The following is a 26,860-nucleotide window of genomic DNA, read 5'->3' as shown; positions in this document are numbered from 1 at the left end:
TGAAAATCCTCACACACTACCCTGTGGGGCTGGACCTTTTCTGCCCCTATCACCTGTCACCATGGGGCCCTCTGGAGTCAGCCCTGCCTAGGTCCCCAGTCAAGTCTGAGACATAGAGACCTCCTTCCCCACTGAGAGGGGGGTTTGTGAACAGTCCAGGGCCAGTGTGCTGGCATCTGGGGAACCCAGAGGAGCTGCCTGCCGCCCTGGCTGAGCCCCTCCAAGCACAGCAGTCCCCTGACTGTCCTTGCTGGCTCCCCAGAGCGCAGCCCCCCTTCTACTTCCTTATACACAGGAGCTAAGTCCTGGGCCTGCCTGGTGCTTGTGGCTGACCCATTTCCTAGAGCTGGGCTCAGCTTTCTAAATTCCTTCTTCATCTTATTCTTTCTGCCTGATTTAGAACAAGGCCACCCAGAAGTCCTAATACTCTGCCCCTCCCCACCCTTGGCTTGACCCTATGGATCCTGACACTGGCCTGCACTGGAATGGAATTTGCCACACACCCTCGGGCCTCCTGCCCCAGGCCATTGGTCCTTCCCCTGCCCTGGTCAGTTTCCCAAGGCCCTAAGCTATTTTTGCTTCTGCCCTAGGCTGCCCTAGAAGTTGCCGGAGTGGTACCCTATATGACACACAGAGTAAAGACCAGATGACCAATGGGAACAGGCCCTCCATCAGATCAGAATTCACCTTTGGGGTCTCCAGTCCTACTGGCTCCCTGTTCTTCTAGCCTCAAACCTCCGCCTTCTGGGCTCTGGGGACCTGCTTGATGCTTCCTGCTTGGCTGACTTCCCAGGGTCAACTTTTAGAACCAGGATATTTGCCAGCCCTTTCCTGTGCTCCCAAACCTGCACTCATGACTTCCCCAGCCACCGTCTATCATCCGCTACTTGACCTAGCACCTGTGGAGGGATGGAGGGATCCATAAAGTCCCCCTTCCCTATATTCTACAAGGAATACTACCCATCGCCTCACCCTGACATTGGAGAAATCTCAATCAGGAAGGCTTCCCAGCCAGTGAGGTCTCCCGATCTATCCCTCATGTGTCCCCACTTCATGGATATATGAAAGCACTCCTGCACCCCTCGTTGCCTCAGTTTCACCACTGGCACCAAGTCCTTGCTTCCCAGGGGAGCTTGTGGGGAATGACTTTTTGATGTGTTACTTCGAGTTCTTCAAATGGGAGGTGCTAGCTACATCTATAAAGGCATCATGTCTTCCCATAAGGCATAGGAAGTGAACCCACCTGATGCTAAATCTTCCGATGCCTGGCTCCAGCGAGTGCATGGGGCAGAAACTAATAACTATAAAGCACCCATCTATCATCTTATCAGGCCTCACGGCACTTTGTTTGCATAGTTATCTTTCTAAGGGTTGACATTTTATGTCTACGGCAGGCTGATGCATTCTCCTACCTGCCATATCACTCAGAGAGGATAGATGAGCCTCGGGTTCATTACCTGTCATTACACCGTGTACATGTTGCTGGGGGCCAAAGCATCGATTCTTCTCAAGTCTCCCCAGTGGTGGAGCTTGCCTTTCTCGGGGGCTCCAGGGCTAGCGGTCTGCAGATTATGCTCACTCCTCAGGCCCTGGCTGGGCTCCAAACCATCCCTTCCTGCTTTCCTGGCTGGCCCGCTGCTCAGAGGTGGCAACACATTCTGAGCTCCCAGCTGCTTCAGAAGGGGTCTGCAATAAGAACAGAGGCCTCTGTTGCCTACCATGAGCAGAAACACATGCCCAAGTTTTAACCGTGCTAGAATTTTCCAGCCGTCCTCTTCTGCTCTTTATTATTAGGTCCTGCAATTCCTGGTGACCATACGGATTTTATCTCCACCGGGGTCTTCACGGCCAATGTCCCACCCACCAGCCCTGCCCCCAGGATGTCCTTCATTCCTGTTTTCTTACCTCTATTTCCTTGTGTCTGCCTGAAAGACCCACCCTTCATGCTACACAGTATTCAGAATTCAGCTCGTAACACCAACAGAACCTCACCGTCCCAGGAAAGAAGAAGGAACTGGGTGCTTTCCTGCTGCTGGTGAGATCACAAAAGGCAGAGCCACATCTAAAGGGGACATTCCTTAACTCTTGCAGCCTAGGCCCCCAGGGTGAGGCTTCCAGCCTGCTGTGGTTTGGGGGCTCCAGGCAGGCCGCCTACCTATGGCTTCTTATGCACCTCCTTTCACCCCCTTGGGCTCAGAGCAAGAGACAAGGGTGGAGATGAAAGCCTCTTGGAGTAAGGGACACAGACTGGCTTTTGCAGAGTGACTACATCTCTGAGCCAAGACCATGGCCTGCACTCTAAGGGGCAGGAGGTCTGCTCACCTCTGGAGACTGGGTCCCTACGAGCCACAGCCCTGTACCTCTGACCAGTCATGGCCTCCACTTCCGAGGGTGCAGAGGGAGGGTTCCTGCTCTCCAGATGGCTGTGATCCTGAGCTCCGCCCCAACCCTGGGCTCCCCTGAGCCTCAGTGAATCCACAGCTAAGAAGGGGCTGTGGCAGGTGGAGAAGCCCCCCAGGCACCTCCAGGTCCCATGAATCCTTTAGCATGATGAAGACAATGTCTGACAACACACATAATGATTCATACCCTTCAAGCTGCCCTTATGTCCACTGGCCCTCTTTGGTATCAGAAAAGCAATGTAAAGGGGTATCTTAAAGATGAGGACACAGAGCACAGAGATTTTGAGAACCTTGCTAAAGGGCACACTGTAAGAGGGTGAGAGAACCAAGACAGGAACCCCTGATTCCCAGTTGTCATCCTTCCCCTGGTCTTAGGTTAACTTCACAGCACCTCAGGGGTGGTGGATCGACAGGAACGGGAAGGGGAAGGAACAGACACACTCGGCCTGCTGTGGGAGGACGGAGACAAGATGAGGACAGTCATGTCTTTGGTTTCTTCCCTGAGAGGAAAGTCTGGGAGGAGGAAGCACACAGAGAAGAGAGTGATAAATAGGAAGACAGGAATGCACAGGCTCCTAGTTAACAGGCACAGTTCAGGCAAAGAGGAAACGAGCCGTGATAACGAGCCACAGCTTTGGGGTGTGCAGGCTGTGCCAACCTTGAGCCTCCTGGGGAACCCACCTCTACAGCTCTGACCTCCAAGGCATTTCTGGGCAAGGCATCACTGGGGGTGTTATTTGTTCATCACGTGGAACAAGCAAGGCAATTACTATCACCATTCACAAAAAGCAAATACACATTTATATGTTCTTTTTTTACAGGGGACACATTCCTAAATAATAAAAATGAAAAAAAAAAAAAAAACCCACAATGTTCTTCCACCCATATAAAGAAAGATCTGCTCCTGGACAATGGGATTCCTTGCTTGATACCAAAGCTGCTCTGCTCCCATTGACAGTGAGGAAGTTGCCACTTGGAAATTCCTACCTAGAAATAGAAGGTGGGGCCAACCCAGCTCCTTCCAGAGCAACCAATACAGGCCACAAGCCTGAAAACCCTGGACAGGTGGCAAACCGTGGAACTAGGCAGGACAATGACCAAACACCAACGACATCCACAGAGCCCAGGGCAGACCCACACACCCACCTCAAGTCCACAGCAGGCCAGACCTCCGAACACCAGGCTTTGGGAAGAACAGCACACTGTTCCCTTGGCATTAGCTCCCTGAGTCCCAGGCAGCCCAGTGGGTCTCCAGCCACCCTTAGAGCAATTCAGTGAGTCCTACTATGTGCGGGGGACGGAGAGCCAGCTGAACCCATCAGAAACCAGTCACTGGCTTCTGCCGCCGGCTGCACAGTCATCTGGCAGCTATAGCTCCAGAGGCAAGCAGCTAAAGCTCATAAATTCTTGCTGGGGGTAGGGAGGACGAGGAGAGGCACGCTCGAGGGCCCTCCTGCAAGGTGGGACTGAACCACATTCACAGCAGATGGTGCTGTCGCCCTCACTCCGGGATTCTCATTCCTAATTATCTGTGCTGTCAGCAAAACAATTAACCCTCGAAGAAAAATTGCGCCGTCCACTCCCAACCATATGAAAAGGCAATTTTTCCCAAGGACGAGGGACACTTAGGGCAGCAGCGGATGGAAAGTAGGGCAGCCTTGCACGGGGCTCTGGCTCTCACCCACCCTGGGCAATTTCACCATCCTCTGACCTCCGTGGTCTCCGGGAGAAGACCAGCCCCTCCAGGCTCGGAGCCCGCACTTCCTTTTCCCCAAAGAAGGTGGGGAGCTCCAGCCCAGGTGTCCCCCCAGCCCCACAGTGCTACCGTTCTACAAGCCCTGGTGTTTTCCTCCAAATGCTAAGTTCCTTTGGAGCTGAGACCGCTTTTCCGTTTGTTCATTCATTTGCTCCGCTTGCTTATTCATCTGTTTGTTCATTCATCCAGTTATTGCGTATTTACCATGTTGCTCCCAGGAGATACAAAGAAAATATCTATTCAGCCTTCTTGACCACTGCTTGGAGCCCTTCTTCCCTGAGACGTGCGGAGGGGAGGGGAGGACAGGGCAGGGAGAGGTGGGGGCCGCCAGCCATTGCCTTAGCACTTGGCAGGGCCTTGGTTTCAGGCTGATGGAGGGAAATCCTGCTGCTGCATTTGGATTCTCTCAGAAGATTCGGCTGCAGCCCCTTGGCAGCGAGGCAGAGCTGGATTTGAGCATGCCACTTTGGTCCTGGGAGGCCGGTGGCAGGCCTGCAGAGGGCGGAGGGGTGGGATGAAGGGAGAGCCCTGGGCCCCCACCCATGCTGCTCCCACGGGGCTGGGACAGCACAGGGTCTGCACCTCCAGGCACCCAAGAAGTATCAGGTGAGCTGAACGAGCCCGACAGCCCCTCTCCCGAGGAACTGTTTTAAAAGCAAAAGGAGTTTTTACAGGGCTGAGGCATGAGGCTTGTTCTCCAGGAGGCTCCCATTTAAGGCCCGGATCACTCAGTCTCATTCGTCCATCCTCACATGCTGCTGCGGAAGAGGAAACGGGGAGCAGGAAATTGTGGAACCTTTGTGGTCAGTGCTGAGCAAGCCTTCGGGGCTGAGGCCATGAGAGCCACATTTTACAGGTGCCATCCGCAAAGGCTGATGGGCTGGCTGCTGTCAGACAGGGAGATGGAGCAAGGCCCTGCCATGGCGGCTCCATATCCAGCTGCACTCTCGTCCCACCCAACTGCCCCCCAAGACCAGCCCTGAATAGACCAGGGACCCCCACTCCCCTCACCACCCAGGGATAAAGGAAAGCCCAGGTCAGGACACTGCCAGACCCCCTACTCCGACAGGGGCAGTGCTCTGCCCCCCACCCCCCAAAAGAAGTGCAGGAGACAGAGGGACAGACAGGGTGGGGGGGCGGGGTGGGGAGCTGGGGCCCCTCCTCCACCACCATTTTGCCCAGTTGAAGCCTTGTGCTGTCCTCCTTCCCTCTCCATTGCCCACCCGGCTACCGGTGCTTGCCCTCACCCAGGGCCCAGGAGCACAGGCTCGGATGCCAGCTCCTCGGCATAAAAGGAGTGTGTTTATATTCAAAGCGGGCTGTTGCCCACTCAGAATCTCCCCACTCGAAGGCAGCGCATGTGACTGCACCCCCTGCCTGGAGTCCAAGCGGGACAGACGCCAACCTCTGGCTGGAGACGTTTCTAAATATGAGCCTGGCACAAAGAGTCAGGTTCCCAGGCCTCCTCTGCCCTGGGAGACCCAGCCAGGATTTTTGAGGCAGCCGGGAGGGAGAAGGCTGGGGGCAGGCAGGATCAGGAGGCAGCCAGCTGAGACAGCCATCAGCCCTGGAAATATCGCCTGCACCCCTCCCTGGCCTTCCAGCCTCGTTAAGGGAAGAGAAAGGATTGCCCTGCATCCAGAAAGTCTAATCAATTGCCCGCAACCCTTGGCAGTGGAGACAGGAAAGCCACTGCCTTGCTCAAATGTGCACACGGATTAAAAATATACAAATGGAATATTTTTCTTCCCCTCTCCTCAACCCCCTGAAGCCTGGGATGCTCGTTAAAAATAGCCTCGATGTGGCGTGGATCCTACAAAACCCAATGGTTGGCAGGGAAATTAAGGAGCCACTGGAGACAGCGCTAAGTGGTTACCCCTGGGGAGCAGGGCTGGGGAGGGCCCGGAGAGGGTGCTTTTAGGTGGTTCTAGAGGCACTGCTTGGGTTTTTAACAATAAGCAGACACTAGTTTTATTGGTTAGGTTTTTTGTTTTCTTGTTTTTTTAATGAAAGTTTACCCATCGCACCCTCTAGTCAAAGCTTAACGCTGAGCTTGCACTGACCTGGCCTGGTGCTGACTGCCTGGCAGTGCCCTGACCCCTCGGCACCCGGGGCAACAGGTACAAAGACAGCCCAGAGTCATGGAAAAAGCCCTGAATCCAGGATCAGGGCCTTGGGTCTGTAACTAGCTGGCTGTGTGACCTTAGACAAGTCATTGAGCTCTCGGGGCGTGAGTGCCCTTACCTATAAGATGAGTTGGATTAAATGCTAAACCAGGTACCTTCTAGTCCTGGCAGTCCACCATTTTTAAGTATTGAGGGGAAAACATCTAAGACCTGCCCTGTATTTCTCCCCTGTGTCCCTGGGCCAGAGGTAGGGTTTTGGAACCAGGAAGCAGGTAGGAAGGAGAGAAGCTGTTCTGAGAGCAGAGACCGACTCCATCCTTCACTGATGAAATGCAAGGTAGAAAAAGCATCACTTCAGGACCACCATGTCCTGGGTTCAAATCCTGAATTCCACTGTCAGTAACTACATGAACTCAAGAAACTGCTTATTACTAGTGCAAATCAACTCCCTCCTCTGTAACATGGGTAAGAATACCCATATCCAACGTGGGTGTGAATATTAAATGCAATAAAATGCAATAGTAGCCAGCTCATGGGAGGAGCTTAATATCCTTTTATTATTTTCTCTCTCCTGTCGTTCACTCTACCCAGCATTGCAGGGGAATTTAAGGGTTGGGCCCCAGATCAGGCTTGTGTCCCAGCTCCACCGCCTGTTAACTGATGATCCTGGGCAGGCACCCTAATTTCTCTGTGCCTCAGCTTGCATCCCTATAAACTGGGAGTAGCTACAGCTGGTTGCCGCAAGTGCCCCAGCCCACACTCTCACCTCTGCTAGCCAACCGGGCCCTCAGCTTTCCATCCTGCATCTTCCATGGGTTCACCATGTAGGACTTTCTTCCCAGGCACCGCCCCCCACCCCCAACCTCTCCAGGGTTCCTGGCCCACTGTAGCCCACCACCTGGATTATCCTGCCGATCTGGCCCTTCCTCATTCACGCCTACCTTCTCTCCATTTGGTCTCCGCTCAGCAAGTTGCACACCTGGCAGGGAGTGTGGATTTTATCCCAGAGGCACGAGGGGAATGTGTGTTTCAGATCAGTGCTTCCCAAGCTTTAATGTGCTTAGGAATCACCTGGGGATCTTGTCGAAATACAGATGCAGACTCTGATTCAGGAGGTCCCAGGTGGGGTCTAAGATTCTGCATTTCTAACAAGCTCCCACAGGACACCCATGCCACAGGTCTGGAACCATCCTTTGATTAGCAAGGCTGGAGAGTGGAGGAAATCCATGTGTGTGTGTGTGTAGGGGACATGGACAAGGCAGACCAATTACTCAAATAAAAAAAAAAAAAGGTATAAAATGTTGACTGAGATGGTACAAGAACCATCTCAACCATGAGAAACCAAAGGTGGATTCAAGAGATGCTGAAGAGGAAAAGCAGGAGGATGTTTGATGAAATTATGTGACCAGATCCAAACAATGAAAATCACACTGATTGGCAGAGCGTAGGAATACAGAGCGATGCTTACTACATGTTAACTGGAAAAGCGGACTGCTGCCAATTATATGCACACTGTGTCTTCAAGTCTGCCAAAGGCACATCTAAGAAACACGATTAGAAGGCTATAGTGCAGGACCACCAGGGCAGGATGACACACCATCAGGTGCATGTTTATTTCTTTGTCGTCTTCTAGATGAAGTTTTACCACATTTGCAAATCAAAACTAATCTTCTATGTATTCTTATTTGCCCGCTTCCCCCAATCGTCAGTGATGCTGTGTTATGGAGGTTTGATGTATTTCGAGCACAAACTGCCATTTGCTGCAAGGGCTGGAGCACAGTGCATTAAATCTTCTCCATCAAACCCAAAAATAAAGCAACCCAGATTCTGTTTTTCCTCTAAGCCAAGGGTCCAGTGCTTCGGAAGGCTGGCGCTATCACCTCTCACTATAGCAACAAGGAGACCCTGGTGACCCTGAGCTTACGGTTATTAAGAATAAAAATAGGAAGCCTGTAGATAGATGCTCAGTAAGAAGCTGTGCTGGACAGGCCAGGCTTGAAGCCCTCTCTGCCTCTCTTGCAGGGAAGAGAAAGCAAAAATCAGATGCTAGGAGCTGATTCCTGCAAGATTACAAGGTGCACTTAGCATTTTCTTCTGTGTTTCCCAAGTCAGGGCTATGAGCTGCCTTTCAAACCAGTTCCTAACACACCCGGAGGTGGGCTGTTCTAGAGTAGGAGTCAAACGTTCCAGCCAGGGGATGCCTGTGGCTCACTTATGTACTGGGCATGCTCATGCCACTCCCAGCTCCCTGCCCCCAGACTGCCCTGTGCACTCCTGGCAAGAGTAGCCCTCCGTCCATCCGGACCTCCACCCCAATCTGTGTAGCATCTCTTTGACTTGTTCTTGGGTAGATGTCTCAGGGCCCCCCAGTCTCCTATCTGGGCCTTGGCTCTTGCCACTGGGAGGTGGGAGGAGGCCCCAGCCCTGGTCTGGCCACTCCTGCCCAAGGTTCAGTGTCTGAACCCAAGCCTACTCCCCAGCTCCTAAATCCCCTCTGCTCTCTCGTGATCCAAGATCAAGGCCCGGTTCCACCAGCAGCTGGCTGGGGAGATGTGGGCAGGTCACTTCACATCTCTGAGCTTCAAGTATGTCAGCTATATACATCTTTACACGGGTTTATGGAATCTGGTGGTCTTTTTTTGGTCCTAATGCTCCAGGAGGCCAAAAGAAATCACCATTTATCTAGCAACACAGATGAGGTATTTCACATGCAAAGATTTTCTAGGCAACAAAATGTATTTCATTTTCCCTGCTTCCCCCAGGAAGCCACCTGAAGGCACTAAGCCAGATGAAAGCTCATCCCTAGACCAGAAATATCTAGAGGAACAATCCACGTCCCCCTCCCATCCTCTCCCAGGCAAGGTATCGCCAAGCTCGATGCCCTCTGCCTTTGGGTCCTCCATGACAGGTGGGAGCCAGCTACCCTCAACAAGATCTTACTGTCCCCTCTGCACACCGGGCTCCCAGCAGCCTCTTCTCCCACTGAGCAGGCAACTCTATATTTGTCACCAACTCCATGCATCCTCCCCAGAACATGTGAACTTCCTGTCCCGGGCACGGTGGAGCCCACCCCAGCATTAATCTTCTGGGGGATACCAGCAGAAAGCCCAGAGGAGGTGGTTAGAAAAGAGGATTTCAGTTTTCAAGCCTGGAGGAGGATGGTTCTCAAAGACGGCCTTGATGGCAAGGCCAGGCTGCCCACAACAGGAGGAGGAAGCTGCTGGGGAGGAAGCATCAAAGCCACTTTGAGACCACGGTGGGAGATGGCCTCCAAAATGCTGAGGTCAGCAAGAAGGTGGGCAGGGAATGGGGGCTGCGGTGGCCTGGGAGACGTGCGTGGGGGGAGGCCAAGCGGAGAAGGTGGGGTGATGGACAACCTGGGCATCAGTACGAGGGCACACTTACCAGTCCTGCCTGACCAACAGCCCCGACCCACCATTTCACCCTGAAGCCTGTTGGGCAGGGACCTCTGCAAACCTACAACATCCCTGCTGGGCAGGCCTGGGGAAAAGGCTGGCAACCACAAAAAAGTGAGCCAAGAGAATAAAAGAGCACAAACCTTGCAAAATAACGATGGCCAGGAGCCAGGCACTTCCCAAGGATGGGCCGAGTCAGTCACCACAGCCACCCGCCGCCCCCCCACCCCCGAAACTGGGCCCTACTTGGCTTTGTGGACAGGTCTCCCCGGAAGGACTTCCTCTCTGTGGCCATGGGCACAGGGCCCAGACCAGAAGGTGGGCTTGGGTTCAGTCCCAGCTCCGTACATCCCCGCGGCCCGCAGGCCTGAGCCCGGCCCCCACGTCTACAGGGGACACGCTGCGGTTCAGAAAGGGCAAGGCAGCAAGGTGTCGCCTGCATTCGTGCCCCTTCGCCCCGGGGAGCCTGGCTCCGGGAGGCGGAGGCGGAGGTGGGGGCAGGAGGCTCTGTCAGGTGGGGCTGCGTGGGGCCAGGAGAGGAAGGCAGGGATGGAGCGGGTGCTGGAAGCGGGAGGGGGAATGGAGCAGGCCCAGGCGCTGGGTCTGCCCCGCGGTGGCTGGGGCGGTGGCAGCCCCAGAGAGGCGCCTATGAGCAGCTGGGGGGGCCTGCAATGCAAGGCCAGCCGCACCCTGGCATACGTGACACAGAGGAAGGCACGCTGCCCTCACTGCCTATACAAATGGCCGTGGACACAGGAAATGGCAGAGAACAAGGACAGATTTCCTGTTTATAAACTAGGCTCCAGGACCAAGTCTCCATTTGTTTGTTTGTTTGTTTGTTCGTTTCTTGCATCCTTCCTAACGGCTGCCTGGCACTGCCCAGGGCAAGCGCTGGACGCGGCACACGTGCTTCCATTCAACAGGTTTTTAGTATGTGTGTGTTTTTTAAAGATTTTATCTATTTATTCATGAGAGACACAGAGAGAGGCAGAGACACAGGCAGAGGGAGAAGCAGGCTCCATGCAGGGAGCCCGATGCGGGACTCAATCCCAGGACCCGGGGTCATGCCCTGAGCCAAGGGAAGACTCTCAACCATGGAGCCCCCCAGGGGTCCCCCATTCAACAGGATTGCAGTGAGTCTCTATTAGACGTCTGGCCCTCCGGAGATGATGAGCAGACAACAGACCCCTCCCTCAGGGAGTGTGCGGTCTCAGGAGGGGAGGCGGACAACACCTCCCAAAGCAGAGGCCCAAAGTCACCCAATCCTTGAGTGATGCCCGGATGAACGGTGCCCACGCTAAGTGCTTTAAGAGGAACGTTCAGGGTAGAACCAAAATTCTCAAGAGCTGGTGAGTTCTCCAGCTCTAGAGGTATTCAAGGCAGGCTGGCCACAGGCAGGGCAATGAGGGCAAGTCCCGCCCACTGGGGCCCAAGACCATGAGGATGACAAAGGTCCTAGAAATGCCACGACCAACAGGCCAATGTGGGAGGTGGGGTGACATAGCACACACATCCCAGAAGCCAGTTTTATTTTTTTATTTTATTTTATTTTATTTTATTTATTTTATTTTATTTTATTTTATTTTATTTTATTTTATTTTATTTTATTTTATTTTATTTTATTTTATTTTATTTTCATTATTTTCCCAATCCAGGTTTTGCTTTTTTAGTTTAAATTCAAGCAATTAATGTGTAGTGTATTATCAGTTCGAGAGGTAGAGGTCAGTGACTCATCAGTCTTATATCACACCCAGTGCTCATTACATCACATGCCCTCTTTAGTGCCCATCACCCAGTTACCCCATCCTGCCACCCCACTCCCCTCCAGCGACCCTCAGTGTGTTTCCTATGGTTAAGAATCTCTTATAGTTTGTCTTGTTACCTGATTTCATCTTGTTTTATTTTTTCCTTCCTGGAAGCTAGTTTTAAAGAGAAGGGAGATACTGCAAAACTTGCCAGGAAGCCTGCAGGGCAGAGACCATTTCTTTTTCATTTTGAGGCCCCCGTTAATAACTTCCTCATATTTCTATCCCATGAGATGTTATGCCCATATAAATAAACAGCAATTTGTATTATTTTTATCCTTTGTTACACAAGCGGCACTATACTGTTTTGCACCCTTTTCTTATCATAATACCTATGAAATCATCCCAGACCAGTATATGAAAGCACCCTGGTTCTTTTTTATGACTGCATACTATTCCATCATATGGCTGCACTATAACTGATTAACCCCTGCTCCTGCTGATGGGTATTTATGTTGTTTCTAACCTCCTGCTTGTACAAACAGCCCTGCAACGAACAGTCTTGCAAATATGCCCTTTCCTGTAGGTGCCTGGATCTGCAGGATAGAAGGAGAACTCTTGGGTCAAAGGATGTGTGCATTGAAATTTCACAGCTACTGTTGAATTGCCCTCCTTAGAGCTGAACCAATTTACACATACACTCCCTCCTCCAGCCACATATAGGAATGAGCTCATTTTGGCAGGGACGCCAAGGCTTACATTTCCTCCCTGTCCCCATGGTGCTCATTCCAGGGGTAGACTCAGAAAGCTTTTGGGGATCATCATTGCTCACAATCACCTAGACTCTTGGGCGGGGGGCGGAGCTGGACGGGAGAGGAGGATGAAGCCAGTAGCCAGCAAAGGGAGGGCTCAAGTTCAAAGGATTTAAAAGAATAGTGGCTTTGTGCATCTTGAAGAGCCAAACTGCCCCTCCTACACAGACATCCCACTGTGCTGAGAGACAACAGGTTTCCCCATGAGGAAAGCATATTAACACCATCTAAAGGAGGGACTCCCAGCATGTGCTCCAAGAGGAGATTATAAGTGTATTTGGGTTTCTAAAGTCCCAGCTGCACCCGTGTTAAGAAAGAACTGTTTTCTTGCTGTTAATCCATTCCTGGTGGAAATGTTGCTTCAAATTGAATGACCCTTTTATGCGCTGAAGTCAAATGATATCTCAAAGATAAATCACTTATTCCAGAAAACATGAAACTTCAATCACAGCGATTGATTAAGATTTCACAGCAGCAGTTGCTGGACCAGGAAAGCCCCAAAAGTCCCCATTCCCGTGGGCAGCCTTGGTCCTACCAGTAGAGCGAGCTCAGGCTCTAGCACAGGACCTGGAATCCTACCCACTGGGAGATTTCTCTCTGGTGAAGCACAGAGGAGGTGAGAGGGGAGAGAGCAGAGATCGAAGTCCCCACAGGTGAGCCTGAGGGGCCCTGCCTGGCCAGAGGGGCAAGAACTAGAGGTGCCATGCCCTCCACTCAGCCCCTCTTCCTCACCTCTATCCAACCTCTACTAGGCCTTCTAGCTTTAGCTCAAGGGTCCCCTCTTCCAGGAGATCACAGACCAGGATTCAGCAGGCACCCCAAAGCATGTTCCTAGAGCATTTCTGACCTGAAGCGTAACCTTGTCTGTCTACCTGGCTTGGCATCCATGGGCGGTGAGCGCTCTGAGGTTTGGTCCCTACTAAGTGTTCAACACACGTTTGATGAGTGAATGAAACGGAGTCCCAGAAATAGTCACAATAGCTTCCTGCCTTGATGATGTCACCTATTCAGGTGTTCATGGTCCTAGTGGGGGCCGGTCATTGTAAGTAGGCCTGCTCCTCATATTAGGCAATCGGGTTGCAATCGGGTTGCAACAGGGTTTCTTGAATTGAAATGCCACCCTGGCCCCAAAGGCCCATGGTTTGAGGCACTCTTCTTAGTGGAAGTCTCACCTTGAGGAAATGCCCACGCCTAAGAGGAGTCACACTGTCACGGAGCGGTCTTCTTTAGCTCCTCGGCCAGCCAGCAGTGGGGCAGTGAGTGGAACAGGTAGATCCAGGACCCTGCTGTACGTTATGTAAGAGGCAAGGTGAGGAACTTTTCTGAAATCCTATAAGCAGTATGGAATTAGAAACGGTTACAATGATAAGCCTTTGCTTGTGCCCATGTCTTGCAGTCTACAGAGAGCTTCCTATCTAGTACCCCCTGATCTTCAAAGCAACCCTGAGACAAGTAAGGACAGTCCTACCCAATTCACACACAGAAAACAGAGGTGCAGATAGCTCAAGCCCTGAATCACCCAGATGACAGGGGCTGAGCTGACAGCTGTGTCCAGGTCTTCCCACTCCAAGTAGAGTGTTCTGTTTACCACAGCAAGATGCTCCAGCATTGCCTAAAACCACAGCTTCAAGCTGTGCAGAAAACCCTCTTCCTTCTTCAATCTTTCCCTTTCCCCAGATTTGTTGATTGATGAATGAGCTTCCCCTGGCTCTTTATACCAGCAGTGTTGGGGGGCCTAGCTGCAGCCTGGGCTCAGCCTCTGACCCACTCTGGGGTGGTAGGAGAGTCCCTGTCCCCCAGTTTCCTCCAATTCTTCGTATCTTTGATGTTAAAACCATGCAGTGACCCTAATCTGGACATTTCCAGGAAAGTGCACTCAGGCTTTTCTTGAAGGGTGGCGGTCATTTGTGACAACACGGATTGCTGGGCAGGGCTGACCTGCACCGACAAGGCATCTACTTGCTCCTGGCTCCATGCATATCTTCTTATTGGCCCCTGATAACTGCAGGTCACTGTCAGCAGAGAGGAGGAGGAGAAGGACTGCACGACCTGCCTGCAGCCATCGCAGAGCCTGGAAGTGGCCAGGCTCAAGGGCCATCCTTGCATCTCCTGCCATAGCATGGGTGGGAGAGGTGAAGGCAGAGCCACCAGCTGGACCTCTTATTCCACCCCCCCCAAAAAGGCTTTATCTGCACTCCAAACCACTTCCCAGGCCCCTAAGCTTTTCCTTCGCCCAGTGAATTATGTGGAACAAGACACATTCGATGGTAGCAGAAATCAGGCTCCCGTTTCTGAGATACCGTCATTCTACAAAAGCACTGAGATGGGACTGCCTAGGAATACACCTGTGTGATTCACACCTGCGGGCAAAACGCCGCCTCTCTCCAAGGCCTATTTAAATGAACAGGTGTTTTAGGTTGACATACCAATCTCATCATGAACACAATTAATGACCTGGCTCCTAACTGTTGTGTGCTAGAGCTTTATGTGCTCTGTAGACACCCTTCTCCCTTACAGAGTCCATCTGATATGCGAACCCAACTTCGAAATGGGAAAATAAGGTGATTAATCACCTGGCAGAAGGACTCACCTGAGATCTCCTTGTCAGCTCATCATTCCCAAATACAATTAGGATGGCGCTCCTCTTCCCACATGGTTTGCAGAGCACTCACAGCTAATGAACTTGGGAACACGGCTTGGGAGGCACAGCTACTTTCTGCTTCCTGACGGCCAATCTAGCACCAATTCCAACCTGCTGGCCAGTTGAGCAGGAAAGGAAAAGGCTGCTGTGTCAGGGTTGGTTGGAATCAGAGCAGGACACGGCCCTCGGTGTTCCACGGAAACGAAGGGAAATGGGTTGACCAAAGACATTGGGCTGAGCTATTGTGAGCCTCCTTAGCACACTAACCCTCTCTCATGCCATGGGCCTCCAGGCCCCTCTGGCCTCACACCATCCAGAACATTCTTGTTGACCAGTCTTAAAAGGGCACTCCCTATACCCGCTGTGTCTCTTGCTTCCTCTCTGACCAGCAAACCGTGACAGTCTGCCTCAGCCACACCTAGCCTTTCCCCGACTGCCTCCAGATTCATCAAAGTTTACCTGTCCTATGTCTGCTTCCCACAGGTGCCAGAAGAAGACTACCATGGAAACCTCCTCCAAGGTGACCTGGCATAACATGCTGACATGAGTTTCTTTCCTTCTTGAGCATTTCTGGTTCGGAGCATGAAAATTTTATGGAGAGAGTAATATTTCTGAACCAAAGGACATAACCTCTAATGGTGAAATCTCAAGAACTGCAGGGGAAGAAACAGAGTTGGGGGGAGGGTAGAGGTGACAGCAGAGAAATCTCTGAGATGCAGCCTTAAAATAACGCCACACAGACTGGCCACGAGCTACTACTGAAAATCTGTTTTTCAAAATGTAAAACAGTCAATTTCCAGATGTCTGCTTTGGGGAGCCAAATTGCTGTTGATTTGTTCCTAGTTCACCATGGAATAAAGTCTGAGCTCCTCACTGAGGCATTTCAGGCCTTCCATGGGGCCCTGCTCCCGTAAAGCCTTCTTTCCTTCCTGCCCCGGCTGAGAACTCCCCTCAGCCCCTGCCTTCTGACTGTGCTCCAGGCCTACTCTGGGCTTCTCAATCTGGGGCCCCCACACCCGGGGCCCAGCCTGGAAGGCCTCTCATTGGCTGGAGACACCTGCTGCACAGCTCTGGGGCATGTGTTCCCACCGAGGTCCTGTGCATGCAGTGCACGGCACAGTAACCCAGGTCTGCCCAACCTCCCAGGGGCTTTGGTAGGCACTCTCCACCACCACCACCACTGCACACTCCTCTTCCCCAAAGCCCTCCACCCTATTGTCTTTGGTGCACTCCAGGACTTTGACACTCACTGTTCTCTTGATCAGGGTGGGTGGGAGTAGGTCCCCAGTGAGAATATAAGTACCCCAAGGGTAGTGACTGGGTCCCAAGTCTGTTGAAACCATCCCCAGGCCCAGGCTAGGGAGCTGAGAATCTGGCATTGGCTTTCCTTTTTTTTTTTTTTTTATAATTTTTTTAAAATTTATTTATGATAGGCACACAGTGAGAGAGAGAGAGGCAGAGACACAGGCAGAGGGAGAAGCAGGCTCCATGCACCGGGAGCCCGATGTGGGATTCGATCCCAGGTCTCCAGGATCGCGCCCTGGGTCAAAGGCAGGCACCAAACCGCTGCGCCACCCAGGGATCCCTTGGCATTGGCTTTCCAAGTGTGGTCCTAGCCCAGGGGCAGTGCAGCATCTGGCAGCCTGTTAGGAATGCAAATTTTCTGCCCACCGTCACCCTCCCACCTGCCCAAACTCTTTTTTATTTTTTAAAGATTTTATTTATTTATTCATGAGAGACAGAGAGAGAGAGAGGCAGAGACACAGGCAGAGGGAGAAGCAGGCTCCATGCAGGGAGCCCGACGTGGGACTCGATCCCGGGTCTCCAGGATCACACCCTGGGCTGAAGGTGGCGCTAAACTGCCAAGCCACCCAGGCTGCCCCCAAACTCTTGAATCAGACATTCTGGAGGTGGGCCCCAGCACCCTTTCTAGAAGCCAGAGGCAATTCTGACACACAGAAAGAGAACCACCAAGGTGAGGGATCCTCAGCCACCATCCTGGGTTTGCTGAACTAATCTGATTAGCGGGGTTTTCCAAGCAGGAAGGGAGCGGGGCCCATTTGAGGTTGCCCACTTCACTGGTGTCTTGTAGAGCTAACTTCCATGGTTGTGCTGAAGCATCACTAAGTGACACGAAGTGAGCTCATTCAGAAAGCCTCCCCGGCAGCCTGAAGCCTCATCTCTACTGCCAAGGTGGAACACAAAATGCACCACGGAGCAGCCAGGCCGCTCTCCTCCAAAGGACACTCCTGTCCCAAAATCCTTTCCCTGCTTCTGCTCCCCGGCCAGCAAGCAGCTAGAGTTTAACAGAGTGTCCCTGTCTCCCTATGTCCCTACCAAGCACTTGGCCATCTCAGAGACCCTCCTCCAAGTCCCCACACTTTCTGCAGGCTACCCAGGGCTAAGCCTCCAGCGTCCTGGGTCCTGCAGCAGAACTGGGAGTGGGGACCCTTCCCAGCACCACTCCAGACTCCCAGAATCTGAACCTCTGGGAATCCTGCTTTTGAACAAGTCTCTGGTAACTCTTATCATCGGCAATCTGAAAAGCAGTGAGCACACATTCCTTATTTGTCGGACGGGGAAACTGAGGCTCGGTCAGGGACTCAACATTCCCTGAACTTTCCTGCCCACAGAGCACTTCCTCCTCATCCAGGCCCCCACAGCACTCACAGCCTAGATCCCATCCCCAGTTCTAACACACATTACCCTACACTTCCCGTCTAAGCAGCACCTGCTCAGCCCTGCCCCTCCCCCACTGAGCTGCAAGGGTCTGGAGGCAGAGCCCTCTGTCTCCCCTCAGTCCTTAGTGCTCCGTGCTGGGCACACGGGAGCCTCAAAAACTGTCTGAGGAGGAACAAGCCCCCAGCTAGCCCGCACTCTTGCATTAGCATATGCCCTGGGATCGATCCACCACATTGCCAGATTGTCACCTTGAAACACCCTGGAAGGTGTGTCCCATGGGGACATGAGAACATACACATTCTGATGTGAGGCAAACAGCCACCTGCAGAACAGGTGGAGAGGGGGCAGAGGCTGGGTGGGGCCTGAGGGAGTGTCACAATGACACACTTCACCTTCTTGCTAATTCTGCTCAGACCCAACCCCCTGAGAAACACAGCTGGGAAACGGGACACAGAGCTCACACTTCCCCACTTCGGCCTCTCTAGAGCCCCGATACTGACACATAGAAAAGGTGACAATGAGACAGAGACAAAGAAGAGCTCCAAGGAGAAACAAGCCTGCTGGGTCTGTGGGTCATGGGCCCAGGGAATCCTCGCCGGGTCCCCCGGATGGTGCCATCCACCTACCTGGCCTTCCCCAGTGGCACAAAAGGTGACTGCCAAAATGAGGAGCTTTCGGGGCTCCAGAAAGGTCTTACCAATGTTCAAACATCGCTCCGCCCACCCTGACCCGGCTCTCCCCACCTCCCAGGATTTGGCAGGCAGGCTGTAAAACGAAGAACTCCGAAATCTCAGGGGCCCAACACATCAAGAGTGGGTTTCACGTTCCCAGTAGGTGTCCAGTGATGCTCCAACCTGTTCGTGTTCCTATGGCCCTAAGCAACTGGCGCACTGTTTGCATTTTTGTTACACAGCACAGCTCTTCCAGACAAAGAACCAACCTCTGTGCCAGCCGGATGGGCTAGGTTGTGCCTCAGTAACCGTGACCGGCCACCACACTGTGCCTGTGGCAGCCACTCGGGGTTCAAGCTGATGCAGTGGCCAGCATCTTGAACGGGGCCCACGGTCCTGCCAGCTTGGCGGGGCCCTGGGCTGCCACCTGGAAGTGAAACCCAGCACACCCCTCGCCACCCACTGGCCAGAACTCGTCTCGTGGCCCCAGCCCACAATGATGAGTACAGGAAGGAGCAACCCTGCCAAGGGCCAGAGGACACAGCTCCTGGAAATGCACACCCGCAGCCACCCGGCACTGAGGCGCACAACGTTCCTCCAGCAGAGCTTCATCCCCTTCCCTCCCCTGTGATGGCCAAACTGCCTCCCCTTATTTGTCATTTTCACCCTGGGATGAAGGGAAGCTTTCAGATCAGGGAACCAGGAAGACGATCAAAACAGGATTTTCAAAGAAAATGACAGGGGACATTATTACAATGTAGAACATTACAGTCTTACAATATATAACAACATCCTCGTGTATAATGTTACACGTTTTTCGATAGAACAGGAAGTTCAAAGTAAAGGTTTTAGTGTAATGGCAAAGTGACAGTTGTGAGCTGCCCCTGGGCGGGGGGTGAGAAGGCGGAACGCACAAAGGGAAATTTCAAGAATGAATGTAACAAACGCCGGACCTTCGGACCTTCCATCAGATCGATGGTATAAAAGGAGGCCAGAGAAGGCCTGGCCTGCCAGTTTGGCCCCCTGAAAACCAATCAAAAGCTGACGGCATCCGTTCTACAAGGATGCTTTGTGACTTCAACAAACCATCCTTTCCCTTCTGCCCAAACACAGCAAGGTGGGAGAGGACTGGAAAGGAAGCCACGGGTGGTGTGAAACAAGAACAAAAAAAATCATATGGGCTGAGGTGGGGTGGGGGAGGGGCAGAGCGAGGCCAGAGACCAGGGACCACTGCCTTTCTAGGGTGCTTGTCAGGAAAGGGATTTATACCCAGGAAAAAAGAATCCAGAAAAGCACACAGGACACTGGAGCTTCTCCCTGGCTCAGAGCTAGAGTGTTCTGGCTCCTTCCACAGGCCCAACCACAGCATCTTGGGATGTGTATGTATCTAGAATTTGTCTCGAGTGGATCCTCTATGAAGGAAGCTCCTGTAGTCTGCCGAGATCAGAACACAGCAATCTGGAAATCTCAAGACTCTAGCTAACTGTGAATTAGCAACACAGCCCATGTGAGGCTATTTTTCCAAGCAATGGAATACAGGAACAATATGAAGCTAAATGGACCCTTCCTTGAGCATCTAGAAGTCACTGTGGCCCATCACAACACTTCAAGTTATCCCTTGCAGATCAGTCAATTCAATTCTACAAACATTTGTTGAGTCCCAATTCTGCACCCAGCTCTACTCAGTTGAGGATGAGAGCTTGAAAGAGACAGCCCCAGCCATGAACCCTTCTCTCAATGACCTCCCAGGTCCTGGGGAGACAAAAGCTTACATGCCTCACACAGCATGAGGTGAGCTCTAAAAGCAGCATATAGGAGCCACAGTGGCCCTAGAGCAAGGCGAGGAAAGGGATTGGCACAGAGGAGCCAGGAGAAGCTTCTTGAGGGATCTGGCCTTGAGCTGAGATTTATTCAATGAGCCCTTCTCCAGCATGTGGTTGGGGTCATGGCGGACAGGGAGGGTCTGAGAAGTGATGTTAGAGAATGTCGCAGAGCCACAACTCACCATGACATGGGGAATGAACGTAAACGTAGAAAAAGGAGTTGGAGGAGATGAGCCTGGAGACACATGGCAGGGGCCAGGTCACATAGGGCTTTGTATTGGACTTGACGCTGGGGAGCAGAGGGAGCCTGGAGAAGGAGGTCAGGACTCCTTAAGAGGCTGGACCGCTGGCCCTGGTGCCAGATGAGGGATTGCAGCGAGGCTGTGGTTGTGGGCTCTGAAAGGAGGCTATAGGTCTGAGAAACACGTCAAAGTGGAAACCCCAGGACCGAACAGTCAGGCAAAGGTCAGGATGAGAGGGCGAGGGAGGACAAAGAGCCTGCTGAGGAAGGACAGCGTCACGAAGGGCGTGGTCCATAGGACACCCACTGCAGAGACCTCGGGTAGACACAGATGCAGCAGCTGGTTGGCCATGGGACACTGGGGGCCTCTGCCTAGGCAAGGGTGAGAGGGGTGAGGACAAGGGAGGCCTCCAGATGAGTTCCACGTTCCAGAAGCCTGGTTATAGGGCAGGGGTAGCAGGATGGGAGCTAGATGGAGGTCACAGGTGTGCCTGATTTTTCCTGTCAGAGAGAGGAGCCTGTTTCTGTCCTGAGGGGAAGAAGCTGGTGGAGGGTGATGGAATTTGAAAATGGGAGCCGGGGGCAGGGGCTGGTCAAGGGTGCCAGGAGCAGATGAGGTCTGGAATGCACATGGTGGGCATGAGACCAGGAATTTGGGACATCTGGTCTCCTCGTGTCAGGCCAAGCTCCTCAGGGATGGTGTCCAGAGAGTCACGGTTGACAGAATGCAGAGCAACAACTGTTTTCGTGCAGTATTTCCATGTGTAGAAGTCCTGGTTTCTCAAAACATTTTCATGAATGATGTCGCTTGTTCCTCACACTGAGTCTGTGAGCCGGGCACTCCCATGCCCAGTGACAGATGCGGATGCCGAAGGCCGAGAGGGTAGGTGGCCCCGACTCAGAGCGCAGGCAAGCAAAGCAGGCAGCCCGGCAGCCGGGGCTCTGGGCCGAGCTCCGCCCCCACCCACGGCCCGGGGGCCTCAGGCTCGGGCCCTGAGGACAGTCACGCTGACTCGCGTACAGTATTTTGCTCCACATGAAAACCTAGTGTAGCCCTTTAGTTTGCTGTGACCTTGCAAAATATACCGAGGATCAGGCCTAATACATGCACAGCCTCTAGTAACCATGTTTTTAGAATTTTCCCAGGTATGGATGCTGCCCTGTGGCTCTGACAGATCTCTTCACTCATGCATGCCCTTCGCTGTGCCGTGGTGGGTGGGCCTCAAGCTAGGGCACACGGGAACCCCTGGGGAAGCCTTTAAAGTCCTACTAAACCCGGGCTGTACCCAGGACCGTGGGATCAGAATGCACTGAACCTGGGTGGTTCAGTCAGTGCAGTATCCGACTCTTGGTTTCAGCTCTGGACATGATCTCATGGGTCATGGGATTGAGCCCTGAGTCTGGATCCGTGCTCAGTGGAGGTATGCTTGGATATTCTCTCCCTCTGCTCCTTCCCCCACTCATGCATGTGTGGACTCTCTCTTTCTGTTTATCAAACACATAAATAAAATCTCAAAAAAAAAAAAAAAAAAAAAGAACTTCTGGGGTGGGGTCTGGGCCCTGAAGGCATCAAGGGAGGCTGCCCAGGGATGGTTCAGAACTCTGATGTAGAGGAAAAGACACCCCAGGAGGGCTCATGGGACAAGCCCATGACAGGGAGAAGGGCAGGGGTGGGAAGCTGTGATTCAGCAAGTCTGGAGTGGGTCAAGAGGACAAGTCAGGATGTCAAGAGGAGAAAACCAGGGAGAAAGTGGCTGCCATCACTGAACTGCAATACTGCGCCAACTGTGAAGTAGTCACCCCTGATGGGCACACTACCATTTCACCTTCCCAAGGCTCTGCCATAGGGAAAGGGAAGGTTGATTTTGATATTTCTCCCCCTTTTACAGAGGAAGTAAATGACACTCAAAGATTCAAGATGCCCAAGGTTGGTCATCTTCATGGAACAGGAATAGCCCAACTGGAGGACCAGAGCCCACTGCCAGTGTGGAGTCCTGAGATGGAGGGCTGACTCTGGTCCCTACCTATTGCCAAGGCCTCCCTCTAGACAGTCTCCCTCATTTTCAAAAAAGGACCCTTTCCAGTGAGCTCTCCTCCCCTTCTGGTCACAGGGTGCTTCTTGATGGCTCTCCCTCACAATGTCGCAACACGCAGGATTCAAGTCCCCCAGGGGAGCCTTGTCACCTGCATCACTGTGTCACCTTATCCCTTTCCTCTAAAATAAGAACCATGGGTAAATTTTGGGCAACTCCACCCACCACACCCAGATCAGCCTTTTGGCTCTAAGGAAGGTACAAGGAGAAGGCTCCCTGCCTCCTGCTCTAAAGCAACGCCCCTCTCTGGTCTCTCATGAGACAAGGAGCTCCAACAACCCACAGGTAATTAATGGTGAGACCTCTGTGGCACCTGGCACAGCACCTACAGATGTGCAGCACCCACCCCCAGGGCCCACTGGCAGGTTGGGAAGCTAGGGCATGCTACACATAAGAGGGACACCAAGAGTTAAACTGGCTGGAAGTGGCCTGAGGTATACTCCGGCTCTTGGACAAATTACTTCATCTCTTTACCTCAAGCTACTCATCAGAATAATGGGGACACTAACAGGAAAATTATCTTTCAAGGGAGCATGGGATTGAATGAATTAATTCACGTAAAGTGCTCAGAACGTGCCTCAAAGATATTTGGGCTCTGATATGCCACAGGTTGCTATTGCCATGGTGCTTCTGCGTTTGCTCGATGTCCAGAGGAGGGAGCGACCACGCGGCCTAAAGTAACTGTGAGAAAATTTCAGTGGGAAGTTGGGATTTTAAGCATTAATGCAATTGAGAAAAGAGGGTACATTCAAGAAGAAGAAGACAGAAAGTGAGGATCCCCAGAGTCAGAATCTAGACATTAATTTACTGTCAAGGAGCCAAGGAGTGTGAGGCCTGCACCCCACCCTGACCCCCCTAGAATTCCTGCTGCCGCCGTAGGATGGTCCATGTTATTAAAGCCAACACCCCACAGGAACCGAAACCAAACAACTCCAGGCAACAAGAGTTCGGAGAACCTTTGGCTCTGTCTCCAAGGCAATTGAAAAGAGCTCAAAACAGATTAAAATATGAGATGAATTTTGAAGCCCAGGAATGAGAGAAAATGAATCCTGTGACTGGGAGCCAATATGATTATTTCATTATTTGGTTAGAAAGTTAAAATGTGCAGGAAATGTCAGATGCTTTCTCGAGATGGGGGATGGGGGGTTGGAACAGCATGGCCAAGGGGGCACATATTCTTTTTAATATTAAAAAATAGCTTCACTCTGACTTAGCTTTAATCCGAAAACCCTCCCTAGGTAGGGTAGCCCGCCCCTCTGCCAGCCTGGGTGCAGTCTCGTTAAGACCCACATTCTACCTTCCAATTACCCACCCACCACCCCCTCCTGCAACAGCACACCTGCTGTTTGAAAAGAACTCTCCCTCCACCAATAAAACAAAATAAAGCCCATGTGCTCCCAAGTGAAGGGTGCCCCCCACCCCTGATGGCTCAGCCCCAAACCCAACCTAGGGGGAAACCCAGCCACTACTGGCTTCTCCTTCAGCCTCATCCCCATCTTTCCTGCCCAGATCCATTCTTCCCCTCCCTGGGCAGTTACCATTCCTTAGGTCTGTCCACTGTCCATGCCATCCCGTCTCCACGTCTCCCATCTCTACAGCCATCATTTACTCAATCGCTCAGTTATTTGGTGAAAGATTCCTAGATATCAACTGGCAAGCTGTGCAAGCACAGGGCACACAGTGATGTGCAAGGCCAAGTCCCAAGTCTCTCCCTGCAGAGAGCTGACAGTCCATTAAAGAAGACAGACATGTGGTGAGGATGGGGAGGCACAGAGTGGGGAGCCAAGGAGAAGAGCCAGTTCATCCTGACTGCAGGGGGGGGTCAGACAAATATCCCAAAGGAGGCAGCATCTGGGTCTGACCTTTGAGACTGGATTTGATTATGCAGAGAAGAGTAAAGGGAATTCCAGATGTGGGTACAGTATTAAGCAAAGGCCCATGGCCAGGAAACACAACCCAAACCCCAGGGACAGCTAAGAGACAAGTTTGGCTGGCCTGAAGAAGCCACATGAGAGGTGAGAGAGAATGCTCAGGAGAAAGGCTGAGGTTTGATTGATGGAGGCCTTTGTATTTTAATATTTTAAAGAAGTGACACATTACATGATTTAAATTCACAAGGTACAAAAGGACATACAGTGAAAAGTCACCTTCCCATCCCTGCTCCCCACTATCCAACTCCCCATCTCAAAGGCAACCGATGTTAGCCATGTCTTATGCATCTTTATAGAGATATTTCATACACATTCAAATAAATACATACTTCTTTTACCTTCTGTGCACAAATCATAGTATATTATATACACCTTTTGCCTTTTTCTGCTTCTTTACAAATATTGTAAACCCACAGTTCTCAAAATGGAGCATGCACCACAATTACCTGGTTAGCTTGCTAATACACAGATTGCCAGGCCCCACTCCAGAGTGTGATTCAGTAAGTCAGGGGTGAGGCCTGAGCAGGTACATTTCTAACAAGATCCCAGCTGCTACTGTTGTTGCTGGTATAGGAACCACACCTGGAGAACCACTGGAAAGATCACACTACATAAGTTTATAAAGAGCTGCTTCATTCCGCTTCATAGCTGGGTCGTGTTCCACTGCTGGGCTATATGGTTACATATTTAGCCAGTCCTTTCACTTAGATTGCCCCCAATCCTTTGCTATTCCAAATAGTTTCACAGTGATTACACTTGTGCATTCATTATGTCGCTCATGTGGCAGTATAGTTCTGGGATAAAGTCTGGGTCAAAGGCTTTGTACTCTGGCAATTTTGACAGATAACTGCCAGACCGCTCTTGCAGGGAGTCCTGAATGCTAATATAAGAAATCCCGAACTTTAACTACTGTAGGCTTTTAAGCAGAAGACTGGTGAGGTCAGAGCTGTGCTTTGGGAAAATTAATCTGGCTCCATGGTGAGCCAAAGGAAGGAGAGCCACTGGGGCAGACAGACTCTACGGGTGCCTGTGAGCCCTGCTTCCTATCTAAAAGTAGGTCCCTTCCTTTGAGTGTGGGTGGGACCTGTGACTGACTTCTAATCCATACAATACAGCAAAGGGGATGGCCGTCACTCCTATAATCGGTTACGTTAGAGAAAACTCCATCCGCCTTGCTACTAGACTGGCATCAGAGGCTCCCTTTCTCAAACTGCCATGACTTCTCTAGGCACAAGGAATTAAATGCTGGCAATAACCACTTGAGAAGGGAAATGGATCCCTCCCCAGTTGAGCCTCCAGATGAAAACCCAATCCAATCAAGGAAAATGACACCTTGAATGCAGCCTCACTGGAGACCCTTAAGGCCAGGACCGAGCTAATCTGTGCTGGGATTCCTATCCCACAGAAATAACAATTCTGTAAATTAACAGATGTGTGTTGTTTTAAGTAACTAGGATTGGGGCGATTTGTTTGGCAACAAGAGAGAACTAAAACAAACATATAGGAAGGTGCTCAAAAAATAGGCTACATCAGTGAAGGCCTGAAGTACACAGGTGTCAGAGGTAGAAGAGGGTAGCAGGACTGAATGGTGGATGTAGGAGAGATTTCAGAAAAAAAAAAGCAGGACCTGTGAGCTCATGAGAGGAACAGAGGGACCTCCTACCATCAGGGGGCAAGATGGTTGGACAACATCCTTAAAATAGACTCAGCCCACTTGCATGAGATCGAGCCAAAGAGCAGTCTGAGGTAAGGTGGAGCGGACATGCTTGCTCCTTATTCCTTTCTAAAAGTGTTCCTTCTCTTGCAGATGACTCCAAGATTATCACAGCACAGCCTCCCCAGGCCACCAGCTGCCATCTGCAACTTGCTGACAAGGCAGATAAGCACCTACACAGAGAAGACCCACAATAAATCACGGTGGCATTTCAACCCACTGGGGACAAGATAGACATTTCAACTAATTGTATTAAGACAACTCAGGAATCACCTAAAAAAAAAAAAGTGAATCATGTGCAACAAGGATCAAAACAAGAAATTAATAAAGAAGAAACTGTGAAAAGAGCTAGAAGAAAAATGTAGGCAAATGCTTGTATTAAATAGGAAGGATTTTCAAAGAATGACCCAAATCCAAATGTCATATTTTTTAAAAGACTACATCTGATTTCAAAAATTTTAAATACCTAACACCAGAAAATAAATTCAAAAGACAAATGAAAAATGAGGGGGAAAATGTGCAACATATATGGCAGGCATAGGGCTAATTTCCTTACTACATAAATAACGTGCATGTGCAAACATGTACAAGTCCAGAAGAAAGGCCAACAACCCAATAGAGAAATGTACAATAAAGAGGAAATTAAATTGTCAGTCCACAAAGCAGGAAACACAAATGCATTTCACACATCTGAAATGATGCTCATCCTCACTCATTAATTTGAAGGAAATGCAAATTAAAACTACAAGATCCAGTTTCTCATGTCAGATTAGCAAATTTGTTTAAATATACACAGTGCTGCTGAAC

The 26,860-nt window shown here is 51.4% G+C and overlaps 1 protein-coding gene across 4 annotated transcripts in view; it reads right to left on the bottom strand.

The window, feature by feature from the left end:
- The window catches only part of LOC119872627 (zinc finger and BTB domain containing 7C), a 335,100-nt gene that overhangs the window by 265,369 nt on the left and 42,871 nt on the right, over positions 1-26,860 (bottom strand). For 3 of the 4 annotated variants that reach the window (XM_038543996.1, XM_038543999.1, XM_038543997.1), the window contains exon 2: positions 1,458-1,686. The gene's annotated coding sequence lies outside the window, so the exon portion shown is untranslated. Of the gene's footprint in view, positions 1-1,457; positions 1,687-13,429; positions 13,588-14,847; positions 14,980-26,860 lie in introns of those variants that run through there. The other variant, XM_038543998.1, reaches the window with a different exon arrangement.

The sequence above is a fragment of the Canis lupus genome, chromosome 7, assembly GCF_011100685.1.
Source record: "Canis lupus familiaris isolate Mischka breed German Shepherd chromosome 7, alternate assembly UU_Cfam_GSD_1.0, whole genome shotgun sequence".
Taxonomy (NCBI): domain Eukaryota; kingdom Metazoa; phylum Chordata; class Mammalia; order Carnivora; family Canidae; genus Canis; species Canis lupus.
This window is presented reverse-complemented; position numbering and strand designations above follow the sequence as displayed.